The following is an 8644-nucleotide window of genomic DNA, read 5'->3' on the forward strand; positions in this document are numbered from 1 at the left end:
GAAGCTTCCTGGAGGCCTTCCCCAGAGTCTGCTTCTCATTGTCCTTCTGATGATTTTTTAAGGGCCTCACCATCGACATCGAACTCTTTCTTTTTCCTAGACGTAAACATACAATCTAGACTGTTTCTAGTCTACAATTCACATTGCAGCTGATTATCTCCTGTAGAGGAAGACTTTCAGCGGAAAACCACTACACATGAGTATTCTCTTGAGAAACAGTCCACGATGGGAAGAGAAACAGAGTGCCTGGGAGACAGAGGTGGGAGAAATCCTTACTTTTTTAGTTTACCGTTCGGGTACCTCATCAATTCTGTACCGTGTGTTTGTATTATGCATATGCACAGACCACTGGGCCTGTGTCTGCATAAACGGGGTAAAGAATAGCATAGCAGTGGAATGTCCGACCGACACCCACGTGGCTCGAAGAAATGGGGAAAGTCGTCTCCCTGCAGGGGACCGGATGTGTGTGTCCCCTACCCCTGAGCTCCTTAAATTCACGTGTGAAACCCTGATCCCAAAGCGGTGGTGTTTGGAGGCGGGGCCTTTGAGAAGTAAAGAGCGCAGGGACCCCACGAATGGAACTGGTGCAGACCGCAGAGGGCTCACTTGCTCTCTTCTGTCTCGTGAGGACACAACCGGAAGTCGGCAGCCTGCAACCCGGAAGAGGGGTCTCAGCAGAACCCCCACCAGGCTGGCGCTCAGATCTCCGTCTTCCAGCCTCTAAAAGTGTGAGGAATACATTTCTGGTGCTTGTAGACCACCCAGGCCACGGGAATTTGTTACAGCAGCCGGAACAGACTATAGCAGCTGCTCTGTGTTTTGATGATTACAATACCTATCTGGAGGGTTAAGGGAGGCAATAATGCACGCGTGTGTGTGTGTGTGCGTGTGTGTGTGTGTGTGTGTGTGTGTGTGTGTGTGTGTTTCTGCACACAAAACAGCACCTTTGCGACCAGAGAAATATGAGTTTCTATGTATGGGCGTGTACTATGTGTCAGGTGACATGAAACCCGCTATTTTATGGACCAAAAAAAAAAAAAAAGAAGTACTGGGAAATAAGTTGTACAAGGACACTGAGCAACCAGGATGGGAATCCATTTGGTTCCAGAAACATTTGACTACTATGCTACATCGCAAAAACCACAGACCGCCCAGACCATCAGCCAAAACAAAAGCGGGACAGCCCCAAAGAAGCAGTAACCTTCTTTGGTTAGGAGATAGGTCGGAAAACAAGTGTGTGGTGCCTCCTTCTTCCCTTTTCTAGTCAAAACTAGTCCACGGATCATTCACAGGCCAGCTAGCTGCGTTATTTCGCCTCTGAATGTATTTTTCAAGCAGCTTGAACATTTTCAGGCAAGATTATATTAGAATAGTTTGGCTATCCAGTGGAGTCTGCTCATTATGTAATCTGTGTTTTTCTTTTAGTGCTAGTGTGATTATTAAAAAAAAAAAGAAAAAGAAAAAAACACCCAAGAAGTAGAAAGAACAAAAGAGAAAATCCGAGTAAACACCACTGAGCTCCTGCATGAACTCGGAAAGCTTTGTGGCTGCTGGGATTTTCCTTCACCAGACGTGACATGCCGGAGAGAAGAATGGAAGATATTCAGGACATTTGCGCTTCACTAAGACAACACCGCGTCTGCCTTTTGAGGATAGAGTGATTGCTCAGTGCCTAGGAATTCTGAATCAACACCGGAGGGAATAAACCAGTCCTGGGCTGCCATGCTTTGGCCGGGCCACAAAAACATTTTCGGAGGAACACACGAACAGCCCACACGGAATCTGAGCTCTCAGAATCATCGGAAGACATTGTCTGGCAATGGTTGCAACCTGTCCTTCTGCATCCCTAGAGAACGGTTGCTACCCCATATACAGGCTACCAAGTCACATCTTGTGTGATTACTTGTCATCTCTGGAACAAATAAGAGAATGTAGTTTGCAGTAAGACGTGTCAGTTCGTTTTATTTTAGTCGATCGTGAAAAATAGATTCACATGCCAAATCTGAAGGAGATGATTACGCACGCATGTTAAGCTTGCCATCACTTCCATACTCTCAGCCAACACTGTGCAACCACTGTTCTCGGCACCCTGGACAATGGAACTTTCATCTCCTTTAAAATACAGACTCTTTGGGGCGCCTGGGTGGCTCGGTCGGTTAAGCGTCCGACTTCGGCTCAGGTCATGATCTCACGGTCTGTGAGTTCGAGCCCCGCATCGGGCTCTGTGCTGACAGCTCAGAGCCTGGAGCCTGTTTCAGATTCTGTGTCTCCCTCTCTCTCTGCCCCTCCCCTGTTCATGCTCTGTCTCTCTCTGTCTCAAAAATAAATAAACGTTAAAAAAAATTTTTTTTAAATAAAAAAAATAAAATAAAATACAGACTCTTTGTTGGTCGCTTGAATAGAAGATTCTTCCTCAGAGGTGCCCCAAATAAAATCCTTCCGGGGCAAAGGTGAGTTCTAGCTGGATCCCCGTACGTACGTTCCATTCCATTTTGAATTAGCCTTAGGGAACCTTAAACATTTTTCTTGTTTTGAACTGCGGGCATAATTATGCTCAAAGTGAATAATGCTGTAAAATAATATGAAAATTATCCACAAACTATTTTCATTTTTTATGTTTTATATACATCATATATGTACATACTTAAATACTCGAAACCACGGCAGATCTCCTGTTTTATGTTCTCTGTTTTTCACTTAATGAGGTATCATGACATTTTTCCACATTGCTACAGAGTATTCTTAATTCTAATGTTTAAGGTTCCTTTATGTTGTTTGGTGAGGTCCAACCATCACTTTATTTAAAATAGTACCCCATTCCTCTCCCACGCCTGGACTCCTCCATGTTCTATGTTTTATTTTTCTCCAAAATGCTCATCACCACCTGCTGTACTACATGTTTACATATGTATCTTATTGAGGTCTGTCTCCCCATTGGAAAGTAGTCTCCATGAAGACAGGGAAGTTTGTCTGTTATCCTCACTGCTGTATCCCTAGGGCCAAAGATAAAAATTGGCACATGGTGGACATTTCATAAATATTTATTGAGTAACCGAATATGCCAGAATTTATGAAACCCAGTCCCATAGTACTGGACATTTTGATCTTGCTGAATATAAATATATTTTGATTCTAGGAAATTTATTCCTTAAGGTACATTGCTAAGAATGAGAAAGATTTGGGCAACTTCATGGCTCTTATTTAGGAGAATTGTAACCACTTCCAATTAATTAATACCGGCACATAAACCACTGCGGTTAGACTCCCAGGGCACAGAAATGAAAGCTTAATAATAGAATTTTTTATTATTCTGATGTTCAGAAGGTGAACTAAGGTACACGAATAAAAGACGTAACATTGCAACAAACTGCCTCAACGTTAATGTTCAACATACTGAGTTAGGGACAAAGGTATAAGATTTATCTTGTCAACGTTTTCAGCAACTTTTTGGTATTACAGAATATATTATGGATCAAATCAGAATTCTGTTAAATAATATAACAGTCAAAAATCTGATAAAACCTATCCATTTATGGTAAAATTTCTTAGCCAACCATGAGGGAAGTTTTTCAACCAGATAAGGAACATCTATAGAAATTTACAGCTAACATCATACTTAATGGAGAAAGACTGATTTCTTCCTAAAATCAGAAATAAAGCAAGGGTGTCACTCTTATCACTCTTATTCAACACAATGCAGGCAGTCCTACACAGTACAATAAGGCCAGGGCAAGACATATAAGGCATATAGATGGAAAGGAAGAAAACTGTCCCTATTTACAAATGATATAATAGTTTATGTAGAAAATCCCAAGGAGCCTATGAATAAATAAATAAGCTTATTTATTTATTTTGAGAGAGAGAGAGAGTGCACATGAGCTGGAAGAGGGGCAGAGAGAGAGAGAGAGAGAGAGAGACAGAATCCCAAGCAGGCTCCATGCTCCACACTGAGCCTGACACGGGGGCTCGATCTCCCCACTGTGAGATCATGACCTGGACTGAAATCAAGAGTTGGATGATAAGTCCAGACAACTGAGCCGCCCAGGCGCCCCAAAACAAATAACGTTTTTAACAAGATCATAGGATACGAGGTCAACACACATAATTATATTTCTATACTTTAAATAAAAAATTGGAGCCAAAAATTTAAAACACAACTATTTATAATAGCTCAAAAGAAAAAAGGAGACACATTATGCACAAATCTAACAAGACATGCACAGACTCTGTATGCTGAAGGCTACAGAATTGATGGAAGAAATCAAAGACCTGAGAGATATACTATGTTCATGGTTTGGGAGACTCAACATAGTAAAGATGACAATCTGCCCAAATTGGATCTGGTCAAACTACCCAGTAGGAGTTTTTGGAGAATATAGATGAGTTTATTCTAAAGCTTATTTGGAAATGCAAGGGAACTAAAATAGCCAAAACAATTTTGAAAAAGAGTAGCCACCTTCTGTGGGAAACGATGGGAAAGGCCTCATCCTGGGCTGACGCTCATTATCCACCAGACCGTTGTCACATATGCTGTTTCACTCAATCCTCTCAGGAGTCCTGAGAGTTTTCCTTCATTATCCTGAATTTCTAGTAGATGTTATATTTCACGTTGAAGGTTACATGGCCAATAAAAAAGAAAAGGAAAAAAAAAAAAGCCAAATCTGTTTGACCCTGAAGCCCTTCTCCTCCTGCTACAGTGCCACTGACTCATTGATCCACTCAACAGATATTTCTTGATCAACCACCTTTGCTTGGCACTGTGGAAAAAGCATTTAGCAAGAGACATGTGGTTCTGCTTTCTCGTTACTTACCTGCTGGAAGGAGATCAAGTCTGATACTAATCACAAGGTCACACAAGTTGATACAAAATTGAAGCTTCGTAGCTTCTAAAACAGAATCCTTGACAAGTTTCCTCGGCAAGTTACCTTTCAGGTTGTTGAGTGGCTGTGTCCCCACACCCCACCCACACTCTTTTTCAGAATTTTATTATGTTTTCAATGTTTGTTTTTGAGAGAGACAGACAGCATGAGTGGGGGAGGGGCAGAGAGAGAGGGAGACACAGAATCTGAAGCAGGCATCAGGCTCTGAGCCTGATGTGGGGTTCAAACCCACCAACCGTGAGATCATGACCAGAGCCGAAGTCAGAGGCTAAACCGATTGAGCCACCCAGGTGCCCCCCCCCCCCGCCTCCGAATTTTTCAGAATTTTAAAGGAAAAGGCTCCAAGAACAGATGTCACCTTTGCTTCAGAAAACCTGAACATTTTCCCTGATAGGAAGCATGTGATAAGCTTTCCTCATGTAGATGGGCTTTCTGTGGTTTAAAATTTTAAAGTGACATCAATTTTTTATGGTAGGAAGGACTAAAAATAATATTTGTTAAATCAGAGGTTAGATCCTCCCAGTATGAGATTAAGTGGGACCAGTAGTAACTGCCTGGTAAGTTTAATAAGCTTGTGAACCTCAAATAACTAGCAAGTTTTATCACTTAATTAATCTGTTCAAAGAAGGAGCAGAGGCAGAATAGTAGTCAGGGTCCCAAGATTCTAATGTTATTTATCCATAATTTTGGGAAAATTCGAAAAACAGAGGGTGGCATTTAAACTGGTATATAAGTAGCAACAATTGGTTTTCTAGATGTACTTTAAAACCCCAGAGCCCTGCGCGCCACCCCCCCCCCCCCACCTTTCCTTGGAGGTGTGGAATCGGTACTCAAGGTGTTGGCGGAGGTTGGGTCCCTGGGGAAAGCCACTCCTTAGTGATCTGACAATGCAGAGAAGCTGTGGGGTGGGGGCTTGCTCAGAACTGATGTGACCCACCCTGGCTGGATGTATGACAGTGGCCTGGCTGATTGCAGGGTGGCTGTATAGTGGGGGCAATTGCTACCACTTGCCTTTGAGCATGTGTATTGTGAGAAGAATTGAGAAGAGGGCTTTCCACCACTGAATGACTTGGACAGTCCCCTCCTTCTTCTGTTTCCTCAAGAAGCCAGTCTTCCCAGTTCACGAAGATTGGTTATCTACCCCCACTTCCCAATCCTACTCTGAATTCTACTGCCTCAATGCTTTTTCTTCCCTTCTTCTGAATCTAAGTTCCACCCACCCTTCCTGGCCTTATTCAAGGTCTGTGTCATATTCTCCAAGGCCTCTCTCTTCTGGGTTCCAAATGTTCCGTTGCCCACCTCTGGACTCCCAGAGCCCTTAATTAATCCTATAACGCATTTTGGTTTTAAGGCCTGTCTTCATTGGCTTATTGGTTTCTGAATTCATCTATTCATTCTATCGTTTAAGAGAACATTGAATGAGTAAAAAGTTTGTGCCAGGCCTTGGATAAGGCTCTAGAGATTCTTCAAAGCACAAGACATGAGTTTCATACAAGGTCTGGCCTGGCTACCTGAAATGCAAGTTCCTAGATGTTGGGACCATATTGTTTTGGCAGCCACTGTCTTCACTGTCCTTGTCCTTCTCCTGCCTCATTGACTGGCAAAGTACTCCCCATCCAAGGAAGTGCTCTGTGCATACTTTGGAATGAGTGAATGAAAGAACCAATCAATCAGTCAGTCAACTCAGTAAACTGCTAATCTAGTAAACAGTTTTTAATCTTTGTTCTTTTTGTTTTTTGTTTTTTTAAAAAAAATTTTAATGTGTATTTATTTTTGAGAGAGAGCATGAGCAGGGAGGGGCAGAGAGAGAGGGAGACAGAATCTGAAACAGGCTCCAGGCTCTGAGCTGTCGGCACAGAGCCCGACGTGGGACTCGAACCCACGAACCATGAGATCATGCCCTGAGCCGAAGTCAGAGGCTTAACCAACAGAATCACCCAGGTACCCTTTTAATCTTTGTACTTTTTGTATTGCAGAGAGCCAGATGCCTTTACATGGGTGTACCTCGTTTCTAAGAGAAAAAATATGTTGAGCGAAATCTACTCAAATAATTTAAAGCTGAGGGGTATGAATATTCACTTTCCAAAAGAATTCTTGGCTTTACAGAATGGTTTGCCACAAAGTTTGCTTAACTGTGAGTGCTCGTCTCCAGAACATTCAAAATGCAATCAGCAATTTAGTACTACAAGCACTAAGTAAGAGGAGAGAGATGTTCCAGCAGTAATGACCGAACCGGTGTTACCTGCTTGGGCTCCAGTGGGTAGAGTCCTCTTTGTTCTTAAAAATCAGTCTTCTGAGGACAGTGGTTATTTCAGCCACCTCCGGGTGCTGGATATACTGCAAAAACACACTGCAGAGATATAGGGCTTGATCCTTCTACATCACTCAAAAGGCTATTGTGATGCACTGTGGGACAGAAAGTTTTGCTAGATGATGCCTGTCAGGTCATGGCCTTATAAAAAGTAGGGATCCCTTGGTCTCTATGAGAGCCAAGCTGCACAAGAAAGAAAGGGTGAAAATCAGGGTGGAAAAGAACACCATGTGGGCAAATAACCCAGACTATTTAATCATCAGAACTTTCTTTTCTGTAAAGAGTATTCCAGGGACAACATAAGGTTAAAGAGCTGGGTGGTGCGATATTGGCATGTGCTACCCTTTGCAAGCTAGAATTGAGGAAGTAGGGCACACGAGGGACAAATGAGCCCAGCTCTGCTTGGTCCAGCACTTGATTAGGCTCCATCCTGCTTCTACTGAGGCCATCAGAGGAGGCTTTTAATTGTTTACAGATACAGTTCAAACCAAACATGGAGCATCACAGCAGCACTACTATGTAGAATAGAGTCGTAACCTCAGAAGAACAGAATCGCAAATGTGCCTATTCAAACCAACCTTTACCAAAAACCAAAACCAAGATAAACCACGAGTATTATCTGCAGGACGCTGGCCTGGGCCCAGGACCACCCCTCAGTTAAATAGTGTTTGCAACGAGAAAGTAAGCTATTTCCATGCAATTTTATTTATGTTTATTCTTATTAAATAATATTTTTTAATGTTTATTTTTGAGAGAGAGAAACAGAGCGTGAGCAGGGGAGGGGCGGAGAGAGGGGGAAGACACAGAATCCGAAGGAGGCTCCAGGCTCCGAGCTGTCAGCACAGAGCCTGACATGGGGCTTGAGCTCATGAACCGTGAGATCATGACCCGAGCTGAAGTCAGGGGCTTAACCAACTGAGCCACCCAGGTGCCCCAATTTCCATACAATTTTAGGTGGTACTTAGGAGAGACAAAGGGGTAGACTGGGGCTCCCAGTGGGAGCCTCACCCACATGGAACAGAGACAATAGTAGTTTAATGCCAAAGTCTTGGTGACACAGCGCTTTGTTAAAAGGAGAGAGGTGGGGAAAGTTTAAATAACAGAAGCAACCTACTGGGAATACACTAATAAAAGTGATAAATGGTTCTCATTTGCTGGGTAGGCACCTTCTATTGCCAGGCACTGTGTTAGCTGTTTGACACATGCCATCCCAAATCCCAGCCGTGGCCTCTGAAGGTAAATATCTCCATTTGAAATGAAGGCTAACAGAGGCGAGGGAACTCGCTGGAAGTCACAACCAGGCTCTAATAAGTCTACGGTTTGAACCTAGCTCTATCGGACATTGAAGCCCAGGTTGAATTACGTTTTAATTAAAATACATAAATTAAAAAAATTTTTAAGTTTATTTATTTTGAGAGAGAGTGGGGGAGGGGACAGAGAGAGAGGGAGAGAA

The 8644-nt window shown here is 42.9% G+C and overlaps 1 protein-coding gene across 1 annotated transcript in view; it reads right to left on the bottom strand.

Annotated features, from left to right (window-relative positions):
- The window catches only part of CF3H1orf100 (chromosome F3 C1orf100 homolog), a 29702-nt gene extending 22493 nt beyond the window's left edge, over window positions 1-7209 (bottom strand). Inside the window, exon 1 of the mRNA XM_007076964.2 lies at window positions 7123-7209. The gene's annotated coding sequence lies outside the window, so the exon portion shown is untranslated. The remainder of the gene's footprint in view (window positions 1-7122) is intronic.
- Window positions 7210-8644: the final 1435 nt, after the last annotated feature.

This window comes from Panthera tigris, chromosome F3, assembly GCF_018350195.1.
Source record: "Panthera tigris isolate Pti1 chromosome F3, P.tigris_Pti1_mat1.1, whole genome shotgun sequence".
Lineage (NCBI taxonomy): Eukaryota > Metazoa > Chordata > Mammalia > Carnivora > Felidae > Panthera > Panthera tigris.